Source organism: Pteronotus mesoamericanus, unplaced genomic scaffold (genome assembly GCF_021234165.1).
Source record: "Pteronotus mesoamericanus isolate MK-2021 breed Mesoamerican mustached bat unplaced genomic scaffold, CSHL_Meso_final scaffold_232, whole genome shotgun sequence".
In the NCBI taxonomy this organism is placed as follows: Eukaryota; Metazoa; Chordata; class Mammalia; order Chiroptera; family Mormoopidae; genus Pteronotus; species Pteronotus mesoamericanus.
The window spans coordinates 16,612,774-16,628,211 of record NW_026555311.1 but is presented as its reverse complement, the minus strand read 5'-3'; positions in this window follow the sequence as shown (position 1 = coordinate 16,628,211).

The following is a 15,438-nucleotide window of genomic DNA, read 5'->3' as shown; positions in this document are numbered from 1 at the left end:
AAGTCCATGGGAAATATATATCAACATACCCCTGGAGGATTTAACAACCAAATGATCTCTCCTTAACTTCTACCTTCCAGGAATAGTTGTCGAACTCTTCGAAAGATGTCACTGAAATCTTTCTTTTTAGGCTTGAGGGAAGGGCAGGAATCCCTGCTCCTGGGATGGGGATGTGGACTCAGAGCCCAGCCCCGCTGCCTCTAGATTCTCTTCCTCCAAATCTTCATCACTAAATACCTCACTGGGAGTAAGAGTTTGCAGAATCATGTAACTATTTTGTAATATTTCACTTGCAAAATTATATCTTGTTCTAGCACTGAGGTTTGACCTAGCTAGTATTTTATATCTTGGCACTTCAGTGAGAGCACACAATTAACTTTTGGTTTTGGGGAGAAAAATTAAACCTAAAGATTTATATTTCCTTACATATTTATATTTCCCTAAACATTTTATCTTATGACTAAAATGACTACTTATTTAAGTTTAGTAGCAGTATGACATAATGGCTAATGGACAACCTTCATTTTCTAGTAAGTAATTGAGTCTACTATCCATCATTTATGTTTCAGTCTTAAAAAATGTTAATTATAGTATTTTAAATATTAACTATCAGTCCTCTTAAGGATCAGTACCATTTCATGTACCCTGTCTTTGTATTTTTAAAGCAAATTTCATAGTGGTTCTGAATTCTACATGCTCTTCCACTGGTAGAGCCACCCTGTAATTGTTAAATAAAACTAAAGCAAACCCAACCCTGTCTTTAGAATCACAAAAATGGCCCACCGTCTCATCAATACTGATGATCTGATAATTAAAATGAAACCTGATATTAAAGACAATCACTTCTGACCCTGTGCCTTTACACACCTTTGATCACTGTCTATGTGTATATAGAATTGATGATGTAAAATGGGCTTGGGAAGGCTCACAATCAGAGGAGGAGTCAGAGAAGCAGGAGAGCATGAGGATGGATCGAGACGGGGAACATTCCAAAGCTACAGGAGCCGGGAAAAATGTGAGTGGCACTTTCTCTTTTATTTTAGTGTTATAACAAAATATAAAATCTCCATATGAAAGAACATTTGGAAGCTGTAAAAAAGAAAAGTGACATAATCATCCATTTATCTAAACATGAGGGGTCAGTCTCAAAACTTAAATAGCAATTCAGCAGTTGCTTTTTTTTTTTTTTTTGATAGAAAAGAAAAAGTCGGGATCAGTAGATGAAAAAAAAATCAGGTATTTTTTTCACCTTTGAGAATATTTTAAACAATCATTCTTGAAACTTTTAGTTATAAATCCTTTCATTTTAATATGTAATTTTGGAATTTCCTTAGGAGATTTTAAAATAATTCAGTTATTTTTCATAACATGCCATAAAGTACATTAATCAACCAACAGAAAAGTAACTTGCCCAAGATCACACAGCTTTATTAAATGCTCTGTCCATTCATCCATCTTTTTTTATTCCCCTTGTATTGTCATTCAGCAGCATACCACTGACTTTCCAGTGTACCCTGGTACCTGTGAGGTATCCCTTAACCTTTTAAAGGCTAACAGCCAAGTCTGTTGGCCCTAGTATGTCCTCATATCTGAATTTTGTGAGAGGCATACTCAGTTACAGATCACCCTTAACCTTCATAGAGGAAAAAGAGGCTCCTCACTTGTCTGCACATACACAAAACCTGTGGAATCAATGTCAGGGATTCATGGGTTCCTTCAAAGGCTATCCATGACATGGACTTCATTTCAGATCATTGTTGAATTATCTTTCTTTTCAATGGCTTATAATGTTCATTGTCCTGCTCAGTAGTGTTAACTTCTGAAAGTTGGTTAAAATAGTGCCATCAAGTTTCCTATCAGTCTGCTAGATAGTTGGTAAAGGGTATTAAAAATGAAAGAGCCAAACTATCTACATGAAGTTTAGGAATTTATTAGGTGCTGAATTTACTCACACTATCCTTATTTCCCAATTTGGTAGGTGATTGACATGCAGCTAGATTGACCATGATAGAAATAAAATTTTGATTTGGAGGCTACCACTTTTTATAATCATATTCTAGACAACCAATAAATTGAACCTCAGTTTTGAGAGTCATCACAACATTCATGAAACGTGTAATTAAGTCTCTATGATTAAATCACTTTTTGAGGATTTCTTACAAATAGGGAGCAAGCAAAACGCTCCTGGGTGGAAAATAGTTATGCCAATTTTACCCCAAAGCGAATATTTTACCCTTGAAATAGAAATTTTCAAAAATAAGGGTCTATACTGGAACTGCTGACAAATCCTTTACTGCATAGTTGCTATAATTTTGTACATATTTATTTGTGAAAAAAATTGAGTGTATCATTTCCCCTTTCCTCTTTATTTTTTAACCTCTTGGGAGAAAAATAATTAGAGAAAGTCAGTAGCTAAATAGTAGACTGGGAGACAGTCTGTCTTCCTCTACGCTTCATTACCCTCCCTTTTTCTCCTTTGACATTTTCCACAAATGGTTTGATTATGTTTACCTGACAGCCTCACATTGCCCTGCTGAATGGCTGTGGGTACTTTGAAGCCAAGGCAGACAGTGTTTTCTATGAACATTCACACTCCCTTGTAAGGAGGCCAGTCTTCACAATATGTAGTTCTAACTCCAACGTGGCCATGACTGTAGTTTCTCAGAATTCAAAAACACTTTCTGAGACTAGCCTTACACAATAGATACAAGTGGGAGCAAGACTGTTCTGGGGGGCAAGTGCTCCATGTTAGCTAAGCAAACACAGAGTCAGGGGTTAGCGATTCATGCCATGAATAAGAAGCATGCCCCTAAAAGGTCGATCACATTTTGAACTCCTTTATACTTTCAGAAGTCAGGGCTTTAGAAATAATGGCTGCCATGTTTTGATGCCCTTTACTCCCAAACCCAGAATAATGGCCTCTAACTGTTGCACTGAAATAAAGTGCTTTTTCTAAGATGAAGCTCTTTGCAAGCACAGTCTGGGATGAGAGCTGTAGAGAAATAACAAGCAGCAGAGCTGATTTTTCCAGAGCTCTCTTTACGGACTGAGCCATAAATCTATAACGATATGAAGGCTTCAGAGATTTCCTTGTTGCCCTCATAAGAAATAGACATCATTTTATTTTCTGACAGTCTGGATAGTAGAAGTAGGCACATTTTCCCTACAGTCACCAGGCTATGAATCTGAGTAACTAATCTACTGATAATTAGATGTGATGCCTCAAATTAGAAACCAATATTACACGTGTGAATTAATGGCATTTCATTATGTATTACTGTCTTCATTAATAAACTATGACTAGATTAAGCTTTGCAGCTCTGAAGTAACTCAGGAGAGTTCTGTTCAAGCCTACTTTCAATCAAAAATAGTATGAAATGATGAATGTAGGAACCAAAATACACTGAATCTGTCTTAGAGGTGAAACCAGCTAGAGCCTCCTAGTGTGTGTGAGTCAGATCTCTGTGATGCTAGAGACATCAGAGCATTGCAGCATGAAATGTAAATGGGGATTTAGAATCCTGAGTGACTCTCAATTCACGTAACAGATTTAGCAAGTCATATTTATGGAGTTCAGTTTAGATTTGCCACAAACTGACCCAGCTCATTGAAGAGAAGAAACTAGGTCTGAACTGATGAACCCCAAATCACTGAAATCCAAGCTTTGTTTAGCAAGTGATAAAACTGAATCAAGGGCCAGAGCTGAATTTAATAAGGACCCCTGTGATTCTCCTCTCATTTGCAACCTCCAGATTCACTGGCTTGTTACAGCTGAATAGGCAGCATTTATGCGGTACATAAAAAGCTGCCCTCTCTACATTTTCACCCCTGTTCTCAGATCATGCAGTATTTCCAAACCAGCCTGTTGTTACCAATGGAAAGAAATGCTGCAGCCCTAGCTCCACGCCACAGGAGCCCAGCGGACAGTTGAGGCAGCTCAAAGTGATTAACCAGCAGAGTAGCCATCCTTCTCTGCCCTCACCAAGGGTTGGCCTTCGCTTGTCACACTGGAGCAAAATTTCCACTATGTGTGTGTGTCTGTGGGAGCCACATGTCACTAGTTTGCCACCGGTAAGGGCTGTACCTTGCGTCAGAGTAAGGTTGAGAAAGCAATTCATTTTTCAGATTTAGAAGTTCGCCTTGCCCAGATTTTCCTATTTTTCACTTCAAACACACTAATCTCTCATGAATATCTCACATTTAATACAAGATATGTTTTTCCTTACACATATTTAAGTGAGATAATATAAAAGGAAACAATGTGTTTTACCATATTTAAATCCCTATGTTATTCTTTATTTTCAAAATTATCCCTCTGCCATTCTACCTGATTCCGCGTCTCTCTATTCTCCTGATATATGAAATAGTTTCAAATGTGCTTTCTGCTGGAAAATACTTTATGATTCCAGGTGTTGCCCCACGGCCTGACTGTTTAACTGAAGTTGAAAATGAGTCTTGTGTCTCACAGCTGTAGCTAACTTAGATAATACGTTTCATTCTTTTAGCTTACTCACACTAGCATTTGTAGTCCTACATTACATGAATTAATAGATTTCTATTCTAAAAATGAATGTAACTTTTCAGAAAGTCAGACTACCCTTAACTTAACTTTGCCGATGCTGTTGTAAGCTCTATTCTTTCAGTTAGTCAAATTTACAACCAAAAAGCAATATTCTCTTTCCCTTTTCTCTATCACTTAAAAACTATAATTAGTTTGCTCCCAAGCATTTCTAAAATCTATTATTACATTGTGATTTCTTTTTGCACCATAATCCCTAAATGCCATGCAGTTTGTCTCTGTAAGAACCTATGTGCTGACATTATGCTCATGGCTCTGAAGTCTCTAATCTTCCATGCAGTTCTATTCACTTCAGTTAAAATCACCTTCATCAAGCATCAATTCCTCTTTCAGAAGACAACATAGCCTTGCGATTGCCTCTCAAATTAAACTATAGTTCAGGATTTCTCTTACGACTGTTAATTACCAGGTTTAACAAAATGAGAATGGAGGAGAATTAAATTTGTCTTTTCTGTGCTATGTATTTTATATGCATACCCTGGTTTTAGACTCAGGGCAAACTTGAGAAGAAGAGAGTATTATTTCTTTTATACAAGTGAAGAAAGTGAGACTTATCCATACCAAGAAATTTGCCTAAGTGCCTAAAGCAGATGAAAATTTAGGCCCTTTCTACTTCTTTACTACAAGGAGGGTAGGGAGGGTAAGAATGCCATTTGTCACTACCAAGAAACAAAGATACTATACTTCAGGCTAAATGACAAGGTAACAATGATATGATTCTTTTATTAATTCACAGATGTATCATTTCTAAATGAATTTTTCATCCACATTTTCACAGGTTATATAAGAGTACTTGAGATATAAAGAAAACTACAAAAGATAGAAAGATACACTGCCCAAATTAACCCATTTTCCGGAGTATATGTATCAACATTTAATTACATAAATATTCATGATAAAAAATCATTGAAATAACAAACTGCATGTAATCTACTCACAATCTTAATTTTGGCAAGTATATTTGTCAATTTGAATTGAAGTGTACATTACATGGAGTATAAATTGTTCCTTTTAAGTATTAGGGAACTGTACAATAACAATAAGAAAAAATAAGTAACTCAAAAATGCTGGGAATGGATCATTTTGAGGAATGATATAAGGAGAAAAATCTGTAAAACATGATAAGGTAGCTTTATCACAAAGTTACATGTTTGTCTTAGCCCTCCCCCCCAAAAAAGACAAAAACATTACTTGCTGCTATATTCAAAGCTCTTGAATATAGCTTTGAGGTCAATAAACATTCTATCACTGTAATTATTTAATTTGCATAAGAGTCCAAATATCATATATTCTTATTCATGAAAGATACAATATTATGGTGGGGAAAGACCCATAAAACAAATGGAAATAAGAAAATGCTGAGACTTGAGGCTTGGAGAGTAAAATTACACTTACCAAATGGGCTCGGTACTATTACTTGAAGGTAAACTTGTTTTGTATTAATATAGTAGGTTTGCATATATTTGTCTCATACTATGAGCAATGTCTACCCATTACTAGACACTGATTCATTTCCTTGTAGCCACAGCCTGTTGTCCTTAGAGCCTCTGGGGTGTGCCTGTGAGCATCAGCAGTGACTTTGCACAGGCAGAGGGTTCTGGTGCAGCCGGCTCAGAGGAGCGCTGGGGCTCACTTCTGAGCATTTCCACGAAGTCATACCACTCCAGCAATCTCCTGTTTGGTTTGACAAATGCAGTAACTATCCAATGGTCTCCTTTTGATAACGCTTTACTAGCCCTGGCTAAGAACAATGATGTTCTATAAATTTCAGCTCTTGCGTCTCTAATGTACAGTGTAGCTTTGGTGGAGAACCCCTGAGGGGAAGCACCAAACCTGCCAACAGTCATCATGTGATACAAAAAGTGGGTTTTTTTTTTTTTGTTTTTTTGTTTTGCCTTGAGGTAACAAACAAAGGAAAACGTGCAGTTTTTACTTATTAGTATCAAAGGAAGTTTTGTTGTTCATTTAAGGGAAAAATGATGATGCATATATATAAAGAGAATTAAATCTTATGTAAAAATTTACTTGAAACTAGAAATAAGCATAAAAGAACCAGATGAATTAAATAAAAACATTAAATTTTAATCATTTGATTAAAATCTGTTTAGTAGGAAAACAAAAAAAAATATTATATTAATAAATATTTATTGAGCACTTATGTGCTACCCAGCACTAAACATTTGACATGTTTCATCTCATTTATCCTCAAAACAGCAGAATAAGTAATATCATTGTCACTAGTTTGCAGATGAATAACTGAGGTTCAGAGAGATTTAATCTTGTCTGGGATAACAGTAAATTTCAGAGCTGAGGGTTGACAATGAGATGATAACTAAGGGTTTTAATAAAGTTAATTGCCCATATTCAGATTTATATTGAATGCTAATTATAATAATAAGAGCTAATAAGTAGTAAATGCAAAGTACTTCCCATCGATCACCTGATTCAGCTCTGGTAACAACCCTATGAAATAGAAGTGTTTACTTTTATCACTTGATATTTGAGGAAAGTAAGTCTTGGAGAAGCTAAGTAATTTTTTAAAATTCACTAAAATACTAGGTGTTCAAAGTGAGTCCTGGGATTCAAACTACCCACGTTAACAACACAACTATTTCTCTTATGCAATATTATATACAATTTTATATCACACACTCTAAGAAATTATGACATACATAATATATAAACACATGCACTCACACTCATTCTTAGATGTCGTTTTGTCATTATTCTAAGGATGGTTATATGTATAGAAAATAGGAATATAAATATAGAAAAAGGCAAAATCTTTTTTGCACACCCTAATAGATTACTCATCTTCAGTCTACTCCAGAAAAAGATTCCAAATTTTATGTTGCAATAAAAAGGACTGGCACAAGTTTCAGACCATTGACCAATGCTGCTTTGAGTTTTTTCGTGCGAAAAATCAAACATCAAAAATAGACTTCTACACAAAATATATCATTCTATAATTTGCCTCTGGATAAACACACAGTCAGGTTCCACACAGTATAAATATATATCATTTAAATAATTCAGAATAGCTAAGGGATTCAAATAAATAAAAAGTAAAGTTGCTAGCCTTTTGAAATAGTTGCTGTTTGCTGCTAAAGCAGTTGCTTACTGTTTTTTTTTAGCCAATGTTGCTTATATATATTTCTCCTTTTTCCCCTATGTAGTGTTCAAGAACTTGTAAAAGTATGTAATTTTTAGACTCCTATTTATATACACGAGGTAATTCTGGCATATATACCACCACTGGCTCTAAAAATGTGACAGTGCTGCAAATAAAAACACACTTCATTTAGGAAGGTGCAGAATAATGCCGGTCTCTCGGTAACCGATTTCTGGAAATATTATTTTTGATGATTAGTCTCTTGGCTCTCCTCAGAGCTTGAAAAAGTGGAAATGTAGATATGAGCTACAAAATATTAATGACATTGTATGGTTTCTACTAGCCTTGGCCACTCTACTGCATCAAGGCTTGGGGGTCACATTATGGGAGTCACTTGGGAGTCGTGCTATTCCAGTTCTCTCAGATTGCAGGCCTCTCTTCTCAGAAGTCACAAAATAAACTGGCATCTCTCTTTGGGACAGTGATTTAATATTCTTTAAAATATTTTTACATGTAAACACATACAGATATGTGATGGAAAAGAGGTAAAATCCCAAAATTATTTTAAAGAAAAAGATAAGGCAAAGGTTACACATACAGATAGCCCCTTAAGATTTCAGGCCCAAATCCCCCTCTTTGCCAGTATAGGCACACTCTTATTTAGGGCTTCTTAAGAGGAAGTATTTTAAAATCCCAGGAGATACCTGGATGGAATATGAATAGGAAGAAGTTATCTCAACAACGGTACTGAACTGTATGACAGTCTTTATTTTTTTCCCTGGTAAGCAAGAACTGCATATATATTTAGGCCTCTGTCCTTATGTTTTTACAATAAAAATCAGTCTCCAGCCATGAGTAGTTTTTGGCAATAAGCATTGCCTACTCAGAACCTAGGATGTAAGCTCCTATACAAAGATGTTTTATATGTCTTAAGATTATAAATATACACTGATGGATTTGGAATAAATATTTGAATATTGTTCTTATTTATCGGAAAGAGAGACTCAGGCCAGTTAGAAGTGTAGGGTTTGGATTTGGTTTGTAAAAAATGTTTTATTTTCCCACCAACTTTTTCTTATGAGAAATTTTAGACCCAAACAAAAATCTATATTATCAGCTTCTTTTAAAATAGGAAGATCAGGAAATTGCTCACATTCTTTCTTTCGTATAATAACAATCTGTAGTACCCATATAGTGAATCACACTTCATGAAGATTATTTGTCATTTTTTGGTCACAGTCCCCAGCACTGCTTATTTTTTTAAATTTTTATTTATTGATTTCAGAGAATGAGAAGAAGGGAAAAAGAGAGAGACAGAGAAACATCAATTTGTTATTCCATGTGTTTATGCATTTATTGGTTGATTCTTGTATGTGCCCTGACAGGGATCAAACCTACAGCCTTGGTATAGCAGATGACACTCTAACCAACTGAGCTACCTGGCCAGGACCTCACCACTCTCTATTACTTATTGCTTTCATCCACATTCTTTCACTTATTAATCTCTTTGCATTTGAGCTTCAAGACAATTAAAACAAGCCTGTATTGATTCACCATTTTGTCTACTGAATCACCCATTAAGTAAAGCTTTGTCGTCAAAATGACTGAACTGCTTATGAATGGAAACAGCCTAACTATGATATATGCATTTTACAGTAGCATTGATCCATTGTTTAGTAAATGTCAATGTATGTACATTATTTTTAATAAATGGTAAATAATGTCCAGGTCAAAAAAATTAAGGGCTAAAGGAAGAGAGAAATGGAAATTGGTTATCTACCTCTCCCAAGTGCAAGAGCGTAAAAACATTTTTGTTAGGGAAAGAGGATGTCAACAACTGTACTACCTTCGAACACAAATTTTAATCTTCAATTATGAATGTCTACAAGTAAAGTTAGCCGTTATCTCTACCCATAATCTCAACAATTTCGGTTTACTTAGAAATTATGCATAATAATAATAATTTGAATTTTTTTATATTACTTAATGTAACAGAAATTGTGGTCAAAATTCAAGTGTATTTTGCTATTAATAAAGGTATAACTCTCTTATTTTTGAAAAACAAGTTCAGAAATATTAATCCTATTGATAACCTAATGCTCATTTTAGTGAGTCTAATTCATTCTTTTCAGAATTTGGTAGAGATTAAAGAAAAACAAACAAAAAACAATGTAATCATCAAAATTACTTGTGTCTATATTTAAATATAAGGCATCCTGAAAATCTATTTTTCCATCATTTGTATTTCTAGAGTATTTTCTTTGTAAAAATGTTTCAAAGGAGGGTAAAATAAGGATAAATTTACAATAGATATTCAAAGAAAGGAAGAAAATAAAACAATTCTGTACATTTAATATTGTATTTGTTTTTGGCTGGCTGTTTTATGTACATAATGACTGCTAAAGCCTATGTTAGCTGCCCCCCCAAATAAAAAGTCAGATATATTTTTTTAAAAACACATTGTTTAAAAGATAATCTCACTTTTTGGCCAAAATGTATGTTTTTTATTCATGCTAAATTAACTGTTCTTAAGTTATAAAATGACTTTGTAATAAACTTTTATCTGGTTGCCAGCTTGGGGTATGGAAATCCTAGTCTTACAGTGATTAATCCTGAGACATTGGAAAACAAACTTGTATTTTCAGCCTGTTTTCTCAGGCAGTGCTCCTCAAACTTGCAAATTCTGATATAGATTACTCTAATGTTAATATGTATTTCTGGAAAGAAAATAGATAATTTTTAAATAATTCAATTCAACTAATTATAGAAGAGTATAATAATTAATATAACAGTTATAATTCTCCTCTTTCCTCTTCTTTATTACATAGATGCCTTGTTGGAGAACCACAGATGATGAATCTAATTCATAAGATTCAATCATGACCCTAGTCTGCATTTTTGCTTACAGACTGATTCTGAACAAATATTGTTGGATTTCTAATCAAGGCTCCAAAAATACGTATTATTTTTGTAAACAGAATGGAAATGCAATAAAAAAATAGAAATTGGAAGCAGAAAACTTGGATAGAAGGAAATAAAATTATTACAATTTCCAGATGATAAATTTGGATATCTAGAATTTATCACAGGGAAATACACAGGGAAAGCAACTAAGAAAAATTGTTTCATTCTATAAGAGACTGTGCTTTGGGAGCTACTTATATGATTATTTTAAGTAGTTTTTTCATAGTCCAAGAAGAAAAACACTATGAAATGTCAATTATAGTTCTACTAAAGCAATAAAAAATAAAGTATTGTAAAACAAAGTTAGTAGAAATAAGAAAGAAACTCAACAAAAAAGTATTTTAGACACTATTGAAAAACATAAAACAAAAAATAATAAAAGGTAATACATAGTCTATCATTAGCTAGAAAGACTCACTATTACTTCAAAAGGTCTAATTTGAATCTATTATCCCAGTAAATACTGGAATTAGTCATGCTACTTCTAAACTTAATTCTAAAAATAAAATGAATAAAATAATTTAGTATCTGCACTTGAATAGTCTTGCAAAACAACAGAATAGACAGAATCCAAGAAAGAAGTGGCTATAATAATTTTGCGTGGGGCAAAATATTTTTTGCAATGTATTTAAATACTAATTTACTCTTTTAAATGCCCACTGAAGTATTATATGCATAGAGAGAAGTACATACACTATAAATTGCATAGTTCAATGATACTTTACAAACTGAACAGATAGCCATAACCCAAAATGATGATATGGAATATTACCATCATCCCAGGGGTCTCCCTTTCATCTTTTCCCAGTTACTAGCACCTGCCAAAGGAATTCACTACTTTGGTTTGCTTGTGGTTGAGCTTTTACATGAGTGAAAGCAAACAGTACATGCTATTTAGTCTCTAGCTTCTTTGAGGTTTATCACTTGTTGCTTATAGCCATTGCTTAATATTATATTATTAGTGACAATTGTGTTGTTTAAAGTTTTGGGAAGAACTGACATGAGCATTCTTGGTCTATATGTAAAGGATCAGAGAGTATAAGCATTTCAAAAGTGTTTCCTAAAGCAGTGTACCAATTTACATTCCAGCCAGTAGTTACTGTGTCTTTCATTTGCCCCAAATCCTTACCAGCTCTTGAGATCACTCTTTTTTTAGTTTTTTTTTTTAATTTAGTTTTTGCCAGTCTTGTGGTAGGTGCATGGTAGCACTTAATTGTAGCTTTATTCTTTATTTCCCTTATGATTATCAAGTTGAAATTCTTTATATAAGCTATTTGGTCACTTGGGTATCGTCTTTGGTAAAGAAAATGGTCAAACTTTATTTTTAAAAATTTGGGTTGTCTTTTGTTCTTATTTATATTTAGGAATTCATTGCTTACTCTGTATATAGATTCTTTGTTGGATATAAACATGTCTTTTCTTACTCTGTGGTTTCCCCTTTCTTTCTCCTGATGGTTTCTTTTAATGAGCTACATTTTTTAATTTTAATGGCATTTAATTATAATATTTTTATGATTAGTGCTTCTTGCAAAAAGTTTAAAAATTATTTGAATAGTCCAAACTAATAAAGATATTCTGTTTTATTCTAGAAGTAATATTGCTTTATCATTCAAATAAGTCAAAATCTATCTAGTTTTGTGTATGGTGTAAGGTACGTAGGTTTATATTTTTCTATGCAGTTCATAATTATCATAGCATCATTTATTGAAACAAACATTTTTCCTTGCATTGTGAAACCATCTTTGTCTTAAATCAGGCCAGTTTCTGTATTATTTGTTCTATTCCATTAGAATATGTGTCTATCATTGAATAAATATAGCACTATTTTAATTAGTATAATTTCACTATAAGTCTTAAAGACAATTATTTCCTCCAACAGTGTTTATTTCATCACTGCTGTCTTCACTGTTCATGATTATTTCATTTTTACCTGAGTTGAAATCAACTCATCAATTTACATACTGAGATTTTGATTGACATTCCATTGAATCTATAGTTTTACATAAAAAGGAATGAGAAGTTTACAGTGTAATGTCTTCTGATTAATCAATCATTCTTAATTTGTCTCAATAACATTTTTTTCCTTAGTGCAGAAGTCTTGTACAAGTTTGTTTTATTTTTGATAAATTATAACTTTAAAATTGAATTTCTTATTTGTAAGTACAAATTTCAACTCATTTTATATGTCAATATTCAATCCAGTGACCTTTTAAAGTCTCATATTAATTGTAATTGCCTCTTTCTAATATTCTTTTGAATACCGATGTTCTATACAATATGATTGGTTAATAAAAGCAATGTTACTTCTTACTTTCCAATTCCTTATCTTTTAATCCTTTTTTTCTGTCCCTGAAATCTCTCCAATGAAATATTGAATACAAATGGTTGGTGTTAGAAAGCCTCTCTCTCTCATTTTTAGTGTCACAGTAAAATTTTACAATATATCACCATTAAGTGGAACATTTACTGTAGGATTTTTTTAGTGGATGTTCTATTATATTAAGTAAGCTCACTTCTGGTCCTGGTCCTCTAATTATTTTTAAGATTTATGAATAGTTAGTGAATTTTATTAAGTATTTTTGTTGCATCCATTTGTATGATCATATGATTTTCCTCCTGTACCTTGTTAATGTGGAAAATTAACACTTACCTAAACATTAGATATTCCTTCCATATACTTTATATATTGTATGGCTTTTCTGCAGTTTCGATTATTTTTTTCTTTCCAGATTTAATTTTGTTATATTCTATTGAACTATTTTTTTACTTCTGTTTTCTACTCAATCTAGTGTGTTGTTAAAGTCTTTAGAATTATAATTTTAGTTATTTTATTTTTTTAATTTTAGAATATACATTCGATTTTTTGTTTGTAGATCACTAAAATTCCCCATTTTCTTAATACTGTTGACCATATAAGCTAACATTTTTTTCAAAGCACTCTTATCCCAATACTCTTGTTCCATTTCCTACGTTTTTCTGTTTTCCATTATTTTATTATATTACTTGATATAACTGACTGAACATTATTAATAAGCTTTTAATATTAGTAAAGGCTCTGAATACTATGTTTTTTTCCCGAAGATTTTTCTTCTGTCAGGCAATTAATATCACTTTTAATTAATGCAGAATTGGGATAATATGTGCTGATATCTTTCACTGTCAAACCAAGCAAAAGTGCTCTTTTCAACATGATTCTTCAAAGATTCAATTTCCTTGTAAGGAGTGAGAATTTTGTCACTCCCACCCTGGCCAAGTTGTTCAGCTAGTTTAAGTGAAGAAACACTACCTGCTAGTATTAGATTAGTTTAGGCAGCTTCAAACTGATTTCAAAGCATTTGACAAAATTTGGAATATTTCCTTAACTGTAGTACTAAAATTCACCTTCCAGCTCAAATTCTTTGGTGAGAACTCTCACTACAAGGAATCCGGATTTCTGTATGCATTAAAAAATGTATGTGTTCTTTGTCCAATTATTCATAGCTTATTTTTTAACATGCTCAAGGGAACTGATCATCCATTAATAAAGTCAGTCATTTTGTACTATCATCCAGACATTATAGTTTTCATTTTCTTTCCTAGTACTTTTTGTCATCAGTATTCATCTGTGAACAAAGCAATGCACTATGACAATGGCAAGATTATATTTTATAACAAGAGATAAAACCTCTCTCTCATGGAGCCAAATACTGAGGAAATAACATCAGTAAAGAAGCCAACAAAGTTCCTCCTGACAGAACTTCCTAGATATGAAGACAAAACAATAAAAACATCTTGACATTTTCCTGTTTTAGACAGAACCTAGCAGCAAGAAAACATCGTTCATGAATTTCACCAACATTCACACTTCATACAAATGCTACAAGTTGATATTTAAGGTGAAATTTGTTTACCCATCAATCAGAAAGCAAAAGTTTTACATTTATTGCTCTCAAATTTCTTCAGTTTCAGGAAGCATGTCCTCAGTATTTCAATTCATCATACTGATTGAAAGTGGAGCCTTCCATTTAACCAGCTGCACCTTGACCTAGCACTTTATTACTATAATTGGAATGCTCCCATCATTGTGTCCTCACCAACCATGTGACTTTTGGGGGAAGTGGGAGAAATGAATAATTCCTTCTATTAAATAATTTGATTCTTAAAATTTTTCCCTGGATGCCACTATTTTTAACAAATCTCATTTCTAGCACCTTTACTTTCTGAGTAATTTTAGTCAGTAGTTGTGTCTTTCTGATCTTAGTTGCTTCCCTTAGAGATTTTTAGCATCAAACTATGTACAATGGATAGATTAGATAAATTATCAGCTCAGGTAAAAATAATTGATACTTGCTTTTATGTTAATGAAAGGGTATCTTTGGTTGTTGCTGCTGTAGATTTTGCTTTTTCCTTTGTGGCTCTGTTCAGGTACTTTGAAATGGCTTTGAAGATTGCAGCTATTCACTACAAATCTTATCAGAGGTATCTGTAGACTGGAGCCTAGAATCTTCCTCTTTCATCTCACACTTTATGTTCAGAAAACACCATGTTGGATCCTCAGGCATGTTTGTAAACAAAAACATTAATAAATATAAACAAATTGATTATGAATAATTTAAAAAGAAAATCACACACAAAAAATTGCAACTTCACAACACTTCCAACCTACATTATCTACATTTTGCAATTTTCACAATAATAGCAAAGGGACAGGGGGACTCCTGATTTATGGTGCATAAAAATTTTGTCTTTGGAACAAAACATTTTCTCTGATTTTCTATTATACCAGTAGGACCTCTTTGCTCCT